Source organism: Frankliniella occidentalis, unplaced genomic scaffold (genome assembly GCF_000697945.3).
Source record: "Frankliniella occidentalis isolate FOCC.00 unplaced genomic scaffold, Focc_3.1 Scaffold32, whole genome shotgun sequence".
Taxonomy (NCBI): Eukaryota; Metazoa; Arthropoda; class Insecta; order Thysanoptera; family Thripidae; genus Frankliniella; species Frankliniella occidentalis.
The window spans coordinates 1,213,136-1,224,382 of NW_026267162.1; the positions used below are offsets into that span (position 1 = coordinate 1,213,136).

At 51.8% G+C, this 11,247-nt stretch overlaps 1 protein-coding gene across 1 annotated transcript in view; it reads left to right on the forward strand.

The window, feature by feature from the left end:
* LOC113210479 (zinc finger protein 135) overlaps positions 1–11,247 on the forward strand; it is a 177,425-nt gene that overhangs the window by 34,165 nt on the left and 132,013 nt on the right. The window lies entirely within an intron of this gene.

The window sequence follows — 11,247 nt, forward strand, 5'->3', positions numbered from 1 at the left end:
CCCCTCCCTCCTTCCAGCAGCTCCGCGCCGCACGACACGCCGTGTGCGCTGAAGGCCCCGCCAAGCAGCCCTCGCCAGCCCCGGCCCGGCCCCGGCCCACAGCCTTCTGCTTTGACAATCGTTCCTGGCAATCGGATGCGATACGAAGCGGCCCGGAAATAATACCACCGCCTAGTCTCAAGATTGGCACGACGATTGGCATTTGCCTTGGCTTTGGGGTGGGGAGGGTGGGAAGGATTGGGCTGACTGCACTATTGCAACTCTATGGGAGAGGCACGGCGAATCTTTAATCTCGCAGAATTTGCAGCCTCGAATCAAGCCCAAAGCAGTGTGACAACATGCGGGATAAGTTGACATTTGGATGTGTACGAACCTGGGTGGGTAGGTGGGTAGGAATACCGCATAAAAATAGAAGCGGACCAAGAATAGTGGCCAGCTCCATCTGACGTATCCTGTAGGTAAATCGCCGCTGAAAGTGAGCCTCTTTCTCTGTGTGTTTGTGTGTGTTTGTGTGTGAGTGTGTTTTGCCCACGTCGTGCTCGTGCGTCCTGCTTCCTCGAATGCCATCGGCCGCCACGCCAGTGTGGCGCACGGCAAGGCTAATGAAGGCGTCCTTCGCGGCGCCCCCGCCCCGCCCCGCCACGCCCCGCCACGCCCCGCCACGCCCCGCCACGCCCCGCCACGCCCCGCCACGCCCCGCCCCCGCTCTCGCCGCACACCCCCAGCCACACCCTCGCGCGCCACGCACCTGCCGCTGCCGCCCGTGCGCCGCCCGCCCCAGCACCATCAGAGAGAGAGAAAGAGAGAGACAAGTTTCGTCCTCGCTTTGATTGTTTGACGCGGCGCGCAGTACCGCGTGGCGCGGTTCTGATGTGATGAGGACGTCGCCTGCCCGACCGCTGCTCGGCCCGATGAGTGACGGGCCGAGCGGCCTAATAGTGTGACGGCGAGGTTCTCTCTCTCCTCTCCACGCGTCCCGTCCGTGTGCGCGCCACATTCCCGATTTTCTCCAGTCGTCAGCGCCGCGCGCACCCCGCGGCCCTGCAGCGGCCCTGCGGCGGCCCTGCGGCGGACGGACTGCACGCCCATCCGTCTCCAGGCCCCGCTGACCCCAGCGCGCCCCAGCTCCTCGACGCGCACCTCCACCTCCGGGCCGGGACCTCCACTTCATCGTCCACCACTTGGCAGCGACCGCTTTTTGTTTCCCAGCCGAATGTCCCACCACGACATCCTTCCCACCACGGCCGAGGAGCGCCTCACTATAAATTCAAGCGGATTTCGATTTTTTTCTCGTTTTTCTCTCATTTTTTCTGATTTTCTCTAGCTTTCTGATTTTCTTTAATTTTTTCTGATTTTGTTTATTCTTTACTGATTTTCTTTTATCTCTACTGATTTTTTCTAATGTTTACTGACTTTTTTGTTTTTGACATTTTTGAGTGAGGTATCCCACGGCGAAACCCTTCGCTTTTCACCACTACCTCCAATCAGTGTGGTCTCTCTTCCAATCAGCTTTCCAATTATAGTCCTATCACACATTTTCTGGTCAAAATGAACCATCTTTCCCTACAAACTCCACAAAACACGAACTTTTTTGATCAGAAATTCAAAAACATTTCTTCACCAACGAGACCTCCAATCAGTGATCGCTCGTTTTAGAAGTTAGGCACCCTTCGCTTTTTACTCTCTTCGGACGGGCTCGAAGTCCCGAAGTGCTGCACCAGGTGGGCGACACTTGACCTGTCGTCGTCGCCGTCGCCTCTCCTGAGCTGGCCGCCGCACTTGACGCATGTGCGGCGTACCGTTCCGTTTCCACGGATGTGATTCGCTGTGAGGGTGCCGCCGCCGCCGCCGCCGCGACAGCCGCTCGTAACGCGATGCGTATGACAATGTTGTCGTTGCCATTCGGGCGCGCCGCCGCCCGCTTGCGCCCCGCTCCGGCGTCTCTTTCTTTATGGCGTTCGTAACGCTGGCGGGGACGACGGGCCGGGGCAGGACCCTGTCTGTCGGCGCTGCGCGGCGCTGCCATTCTGTCCCCGAGCCACCCGCTGATCCCCGGCCCAGCGCCTTATTGGACTGGCAGCGCGCGGCCGAGCAGCGCTGAAGAACACACGAAGCGTACGGGAGAAACGCCGGCTATTTGGAAAACAACGCTGAAGACGACGTCCTTTCCAGCCGTTTGCCGGGTGTTGAAACCGAGTAAACTTTATGGAAACGGCACTGGGAGCGCTTTGTAAGAAACGGACGGCGTATTTATTGAGCGCGTTGCACAACAATGTTTTTGGTCACACCCCTTGGCAGCAAGCGAATAGAGTTTTATCAAAATCAGGGTCGGCGAAAGAGGAGTGTAATATTCATATCGTTTGACATAAGGAGGCTATCCAAAACGACGGCAACTGACCTCCCATTGACCTCTGATTCTCCGCGCTGACGGTTTTGGAACGTCCCCAACTCGCTCTTCCACTTCCCTCGGCTGCTGCTGTATACCGCTCCGCTCGCGGTTAGTTGAACGTCGTTCTCCAAAGTTAATCATTTCAGTAGGTTATGGATCGCCCTGCCGTAACCTGGCTGCATACGTGATTCGGGAGGGCCCCAGAAGCCCCATTAGCTCAGCGAGTGCCGCGGCCAGCTCCCGGAGGGCCCCGCGGAGGCCGCGGCGGGGGTGAGCCGTGATGGAGGGGCAGTTAGAGAAGGTCACGGCGGCGGCGGCTCAGCGGGGGCGGCCGGGGGCCAGGCGGCAGCGGCGCTGCAGCTGGCGCCACCGTCGGCGTTGTTCTGCATTATCTGTAGCGGGGTGGTGCCTGACATGACACTTTGGTATCTGTGGCGCGCCGGAGGTGGCGGAGGAGGGCATCGCCGAGGGCGACCCCGGCGGTGGCATGTGCGAGTGTGTGTGTGGGAACAGCCCCGGGTCCGGCTCATGCCGTCGGTATTTGAACCCACGACTTCTCGATCCGGTTCCGAGGTCGTCCCCTCTCGCGATTGTTACAGCGCGCGGGGTTCGTTTGCTCAAACGCGACCCGCGCGACCCCGGCCGAGATGACGAGTCCGTTTTCCTTTCGGGTGTCTCCTCCACCTCCTCGTCCTCCTCCTGCTCTCCGTGCCCTCCGCTCTCTGCCCACCTACCTGCCTGGCGCGGGTCAGCCACCTCCGCGGTACCGCACACGGGTACCTCATAGGATGAGTCATGGCTCTGACTGCTTGCCAGAGAGTCCCTCCCCCCTCTCCCGGCCGCGGTCTAACCGCCGCGCCGCCGCCGCTGCCGCCGCCGCGCGCCCACCCCCGCTGGGTAAGGGACAGGCGACATGCTCGGCGCGTTACGGAGCCCCGGAGCCTTCGAGGAATTTCGAGACGGGCATTCCGCACCGCACCGCGACGCCTGCCTGGCAGGGCTGCCTGCTGCACGCCGGCCTTGACGGGGTTGACCCGCATCCACCAAGTGCATAGTTGGAGCACTTTTTATGTGATGAAGGCGAAAAATATCATGCTATTCTCTTCTCATACCCTTGACCATCCGACTCCGACAATAAGTAAAAAAAAATGAGATATAGATAAAAAGTATGATTGGGTGAAAAAAAAACCATTTTTGCTTTTTTTAAGGAAATTTGAAGAAACACCCGCATTTGAGGAAAAAACACCTCAGATTCTGAGGGAGCATCCTCAAAAAAGGGGGCAATGAAGCATCCTCAAAACCTGAGAAGTTTTTCATCTACTTTGGAAGTTCCTCAAAGTTTTCCTTTTTTCCTCAAAATAAAAATCAGACAATGTTTTTACCGTGACAACCTTAAAGAAATAAAGTAGAAAAACTTGCCAACTCGTCCAAATAATTTTGGCCGTGCAGACGTTTTCTTTGCTTTATCGTGCCGCACCTGCAGCAGCCGCCTGCCAGCCAGCAGCCCGCGTTCGCTCTCGCCCGCGCACACAGGGGAATAAATAGAGATGGAAAAAAATAATAAAATAGCGCTGATTGTTTGGTCCTTAGCATAGAGTGCGGAGGCGCCGCGGCGCCGGGGCGTGCGAAATGCGAGAAGCCTGGCTGCCGCCGCCGCCGCGCGTCGCGTCCAGCTGATCCCGTCTCATCCGCGTCAATAGCGCCAGCCAGCCTTGCACGCCTCCCTCGCATTGTTTTTTCACCCACAGCGTTGGTGAGCGCCGCTGTGACGGCCGACTCGCTCTTGCGACACCTTCGGCAAGGAGGAAGAGCATTGTCTTTAATTACACAAAAGTGTACTCTCGTCGGAAATGTCGACGGGGAGAGTTTTCGACTGTTTATTTCTCTGCTGAAACCTATCACAACTAACACGAGCACGAGCTCAGTAACAAGGTAGACGCACGTTAAAACCGTGTGAGGCTGAGCTAAATGTGCGTCTACCTTGGCCTGCGGCGCCGCTAAAGTCAAAATTTATCAAAAGTTTGATTCAACTAACACCTTTGAAATCCCTGTGCTGCCCTTATTCCTTCTCGGTCAGGACCAGTGGTCTAAATGAATATGGTGTCCAAAAAATAAAAAATAAAACAAGTAAAATGCTGTGTATTGGAAGCTAAGTGTGTCTCAAAATTTAAATGAAATTACATAGTTCAAAATTATCTACAAATAAATGTGGAAGATCAAACATGTGTTCTTTATATCTTTTTAGCGATAATACTCAACTATTATCAAATTCTAAATTGAATTTAAGGGTTCAATTAATTTCTGTTTGTTCATGGTTAATAGAAGGGTGAATTCATTGATGTAAATTAAAATTCTTATTCCATGATGCACTAACAAACCTAACTGAATACCGTGCGTTTAGTTCAATTAACGCCTTTGAAATCCCTGTCCTGTTTGGTAGATCGATTTCTGTTTGTTCCTTTCAATAATAATCACCGTTCTGCCTTACAAATTTTAGGTTTAACGTCACAAATTAATATTTGTTTCAAAACACATGTGCTTATTTGTTAAATCACTTTCCACTTGAATGAAAGAGTTATACTCTTATAACTCTTTCATTAAAGCTTTCCAGCAACACACGTGTTAACATTACTATTTTATGCATTTTTAAATTTGTTTAGTTGAATATGTATTTGCTACATTTATTCATTGCATTCATAATATTTACTGTAGCTCATAGGGCCAAAGCAAAATTCTAAACCAAAGCTTGATGAGAGCACGCATGTGTTCAAAAAACTTAACATATATTTTAGCCGGGCGATTAAATGTGAAACTTACTTGCAATGGCTGGGTTTTCAGAGAATGATTCAAGCATATTATGCTTTATTCCAGGCTACGATCTATCAAACTCCACAATGTTCACACTTCCCTAATTAACATTTTGATTTTTCTTGGAGGGATAGGTTGAGTACTTATGACCGAATTTTATGTCATGTCTCTCAGTCCCTAAACAAAATTTGACACAATTGACACAACTACACAGAAAATAAAACTATTGTTTTGCTGACCATAACCTTGACCTATCTCAATCAGTTTTACCAACATCTTTAACTAGCCAACCAATTTTGAGTTGTTGGAACTTTTTGTTTTAAATTTCTTAAAAACTGAATCTTTTTAAATTTGCGAAAATATTTCACACCAATACTTTCTTTTCTTTGTATTACAACTTAGTTATGTCCTTTGTCATTGGTATGTTTTCGCGATTTTGGTTGGCAAGCCTGTTCACTTCTCACGTCTCACGCCTCACGTCTGGCGCCTCACGCCAGCTTCCCGTCTGCCTCCCGTGGCGCTATCTCACAGGGCTGAGCATTAAAAGTTAAAGTTCAATTCAAATTTCAATTTAGCTCAGCCAATAAACAACCTACTGCTACTGCTGTACAATTCAGCACTGTTCTTTGAAATGGCAATATCATATTGTTACTCCAGCCCTTTCACCCCACAATATACAATGAAAATTTCACAATCCTCTACTGGTTAAAAATCGACAGCACCAGGTTTTTCTTACATTGAGTGTTCACATATCGCTGGCAGTAGAGATTCTGGGGTAGTGTTCCGGCTCCAGCCCCCACCCCACCCGGCCCAGGGGGACTGGCCCGCCGCCGGTCTGGGCCGGGCTCCACCTCCACGCCTCTGCACGTGGACCTTGTCTACTGTTCCGTGGATTCGGGTGGAGTTGGTCCCTGTCGCGGTGTGGGTGTGGTCGCAACCCCGCGCCACGCCATGCGGCGCCAGCCTGGAGCCCGGAGCCCGACCCATTCAATGGTGGCGGCTTCGCCCGCCCATGAGTCCTGGAGGGAAACGTATTGTTGGCTGTGGTCCCAAAGCTTGGCCCGCGGCCCGGCGTTGTTGTTGTCTTGTCCGCCCATGTCAGAGTGTGTGCAAATTTTCTTTCGCCTTTTCCAAATTTGGCAAATACGGCGCGCCTAGTGTGAGAGTATATATTTTTTTCTCGCGGAAAGCAGATGCAAGTTTTCTGCCTAGGCCAGGGGGCGTGTGCAAGGCCCTGTCACGTCTGAGGGATGTGTTCTGATTAAGCAGGCCCGTGATTAGTGGCCCATTGTGAGCCTACGTGTTGGCAGCGAGAAAGAAGTCGCCTGCACGCCGGGGCGGGGGGCCACCGGGGGGCACCGGGGGGCACCGGGGGGCACCGGGGGGCACCGGGGGGCACCGGGGGGCACCGGGGGGCACCGGGGGGCACCGGGGGGCACCGGGGGGCACCGGGGGGCACCGGGGGGCACCGGGGGGCACGCCCCCTGTCTGTGGGACGAGGGCGGCCACGACAACGGCGCACGCGGTAATGAATGCGCGACGGAGGAGCGACAATTTTCGAAAAAGGAAAACCGCACGACTTTGTCCCGACAAGTTAGAAGGGATGTTATAATAAGTTTGTGATTTATTCACTATAAAAAAAGTACTTGCGATTTTACCTATCCTGGGCTTGGCAACCCCACACTACAAGCCCTAGGTGGTCAAAATTCCCTGCCCAGTGGGAGTGTGGATTGACAAGCCCACGGGGCTATGAAAGTTACCAGCCCAATGGGCGCGCTGGGTGACGCCACAAGCCCAACTTGCTAATTTACACTCTAAAAAATAATACAGAATTCTGTATCAAATTTGATACAGAATTCTGTATCAGGCTCTTGTGATATGGAAACATGTAACATGGGTACAAAATTCTGTAATCTGATCAAAATGTTACAAAATACCGTAAATGTTACTAATTTCTGTAACAGATACAAGATCAAGTAAAGGTGGATACAATTTTCTGTAACCCTGGATACAGAATTATGGAACTTCGTTGGCACGGTCTCCGGGAGCCCCGGTGGCATTACACCGGGTTCCAGCTAACCTCTCCTCAGGTAGCCTGGGTGGCCGCGCGGGTAAAGGCGCGACTTCCTAATCCAAGGGTCTGGGGTTCAACTCCCGGTGCGGCAAGGTACATTACGTCCCCTAGAAAAATAGAAGAGGGGGAAAGGGAGGAAGAGTAACAAAATGAAGAATCACAATTTTAAAATCCCAAAGATGTTCTGTATCAAGTGATACAGATTTTCGTATCCATGTTACAGATTAAAATCTGTATCAAAAATGATATAAATTTCTGTAACATGTGATATGTAAATTACTGCGTAACAATGTTACAGAATTTTGTATTGATTTTTTTAGAGTGTACAACCCCGGCGAAAATTTTTTCTTCTTTTTATTGCGTGGGTGCATGCCGTGCAACGCTCCTTTTGGTGCCGTCTAGATGCATGTGATATAATGTTGTTCAAAAACAGAAGTGTGGTGACGCTGAAATGACACGTGTCAGTAAAAGTGTGCATGCCAGTCCATGTCAATACACGAAAGACTAAAGAGTGTGTGACAACAATATCACCCACACACTTCTGTGTCTGACAAGTACCCACGTTTTACTATAAAGTAACACGCTTTCCTGTGAGTACCATGGTTGCCACACACTTCTATTCATTCATGACACAGTGATCACCCCCTTTTCGTACATGACATTTTGTCACGGGCTTTTGAGTGTCACATACTTTCCATTTGTGGAGTATGGTCATTGCGCCAACCTGAAAATTTTGAGGCGATACAGGTTCTGCTTACGTGGTGGCTGGCTGCTCCTGCGCCAGCTTCATCTCGTTACGTTGGCAGCTCGGCTTGTGTAAAGCCTCCCTCCCTGGCCCGGCGGCGCGGCGAGGGTTAATTGCCGCTGCATTGCTGCCTGCCGGCGCCAGCCCCGCACAGCTTCACCTCCCAACTACTCGCTGCGACTACTCGCCGTGGCCGACGTGAAAATCCACAACACCGGAGGCGTGCTAACGAGGGGCCACTTAGCTCTCCTCTACGCGCATCAGGCGGTGGGCGGGGCCGCCGCGCCTGCAGTCATTTCCTCCATGACAAATTTAGTTTGTCTGGTTAACACTTTTGGCCATTACACCCGGCGCCACCACTCGTATGGCCGGGAGGTAAGAAGTATTTGTTATAACGTGCTGAAGCATAGTTGTTGGAACTCCCCGCGGCCCGCAGCCGGGACCACGCGAGGGAAGGCATACCCACAGAACTGTTAACCTTGTTGAGTTTTGGTACGCAGACCTATTACACCGTATTACGCTGGATATTGCACTCAAAACTCGACCATGTTTTTGTCTTTTTTGTCAGTATTATATTACAGATGTTATTGCTACGCCCGATACTTCGATCAGGTGGTCGGACTATTACATGAGTTTCAACCCCCCTCGTCTATTATTGATTCCGTGGCGAACGATTGTGAGTAAGCTGGTGCCATCCTTCTCTCCTCTCTGCCCCGTGGAGGAGCCGAGGGAGGAGCGCGCTCTACCCGGGTCTGGCCGGTCCGGCGTCGGCGGCGCCACGGGAGGTCGCTATTAACCGGCCGTCAGCCCGCCGGTCGGCGGCAGCAGTGCGGTCACATCTCTCTAGTGGCGCCTCTAGCGCCGCACCCCCTCTCTCTGTCCCTCTCACTCTCTAGTGGCGCCCCTCCTCGCTCTCTACTGGCGCAGCTCGCCGCCACCTCTTCTAGTATTGATGGAAAAATGTACTTATATGTACACAATTGTACCTCGGAATGTGCAACAACGGCTTTCTTCTTCTTCTTCTTCTTCTTCTTCTTCTTCTTCTTCTTCTTCTTCTTCGCGTCCTGCCGAAAGCCGTCTCCGGCTGCAATTGCATTCCGCCCCCTCCTCCTCCTTTGGTCCTGTCATTAACATAATGCCATTTAGCTCGGGCGCACTGCACATGAGCTACTGCCCCCGTGCGCCCCCGTGCCTGTGTGCGTGCGTTTGCATGTGTGTGTGTGTGCATGTGTGTGTGTGTGCATGTGTGTGTGCATCCGTGTGGATGGATGCAGGTCGGATTGGTCGGCGCGTCAGGCCAGAGATTACCGGTGGGGCGCATTAAACTCGGCCGGCGGGCCACGGTAAGCGTGTTTGGCAACGACGGCACAATTAGCATACTGTAGCGTATTGACAGCATAATTGTTGTTCCGTTCGGCTGTAATGGATGTTACAGTACAGATGGTAGGAGGCGATGGCAATGCATTTTTTTTTTAAAATCATTTTATAATTTTTTTTATTGGGTATTACAACGAAAAAATTAGTGACAAGTTTCGTTTAATATTTAACCAAAAGTTTATCATTCTGTTTTGTTTTTGTTAATTCCTTGTTGCCCCCCTGACCATTACTACTGCCCGCTCCGCACCTCCCCGCAGCGCGTCGCGTCGTGGCTAATGGTTTACACTGGACGTGGTGCAAGTGCAGCAGCCCCGGTGCGTGTGGACGCGACATTAAAGCTCAACAAGCAAACAAACAAACAAACAAACAAACAAACGAAGGGGCGTACGTGTGTCGCCTCACTGCGAATACAGAACTTAAGGGACACTGCGGGAACACGTCGTTAATTTCAGAACACAGGAGTAGGAAGGGGGAGAGAGAGAGAACGAGAGAGTGAAGGAGACAGAGAGAGGGGGGTGGGGCGTGGAGGGGGATATGACGTGCGTCTGACAACGTTGGAGTGGAGACATTAACGCTGGTGAAAACGAAATTGATTCCTGTCCCTGGCGGGGCCGCGCTGGGCCGCCGCGGGCTGCTGCCGTCCGCCGCCACTAGGACACGCCTTACACGGGATGGGCAGCTCGGACCCATGCCAAATGTGCGAACGGGTGCCTTCCCTCCCCACTCACCTCTGTCCCTCCATCACCACCCACCACTCTCCCCCCGCGCACTGCTTCTCTGTTGAAATATATTCGCTGACAGATCATCTCAATGCGCAAAATTTATGGTTGCCATCCACATCGGGGGGATGTTGTTGTTGCAGGAGTGGCGGGTGATGACCCCCCACCCCAATATTTCCCATGCAATATCCCCCTGCTTCTGCAGAAGATTCGATTTGGTGTTGTCTATGGAGTTTTGTGCTGTAACAGTTATGTGCTTTGCTCAGTTGATGTTAACAATCTAGGCTGTCATTCTCACTTAGCCCGTTAGTGACAATTTTTATAGAACGAGGAACTTCTTTGTACAGCAATAATACTCACAAATTTTGTGAGTAATACGAATTATTGTGAAGTTGTTACGCACAATAAGTATCGCTTTAAAAGTCCACAAAGAAAAATATTGTTCGTAAGTACGAACAAATTTATCAATATTGCTCACAAAATTTCTTATAGTATCTATTGCTGCTATAGTGACTATCGTCGCCCACTTAATACGAATTCAGTAACGGTCTGAGAGTTCCGCTCCGAACCATTCTGTTGGCTCTTAGCGCCTGATAGGTAGGCAACATCTCCCCTGCATTGCACGCGGGTGCTGCGGGGTGGCCTACCCTTCGTTCCGCAGGCGCTGAGCTCCCGTAATTATTTGCCGAATGAATCTGAGAAAAATTAGCGTACTTTCTGGGCGATAACCATACGAACCCATTCGATGTTACTCGTGCCGAAAACCTCGTACTTTATCCCAGTAAAAATATTATATCTGTTGAAATAACCGAAGGGTGTACTGTGTTCGTTCAAGGAGGGGTAACTTTTGTGGCTGTTACATGTTCTCACTAAAAATGGCCAACGCATTTTTTGCGCCATTGCGTCACCATCTGGACCTGGCTGATTGTTGCACAACGGAGGAGGATGACTCCCGTCATAGAGACCCGTAGGGGTCTCTGGTACGGGGCTGTCCCTCCCAGCATGGCCGCGCGACTGGTCGCTATATAAGGCGCAGCGGCGGTGCGGTGCGCGGCGGTGCACCCTGACCAGCGCCGAACGGGCATGCGAAAGAGACGGAGCGAGCAAGGGGAGGAGGGAGGAAGGGGAAGGGGGG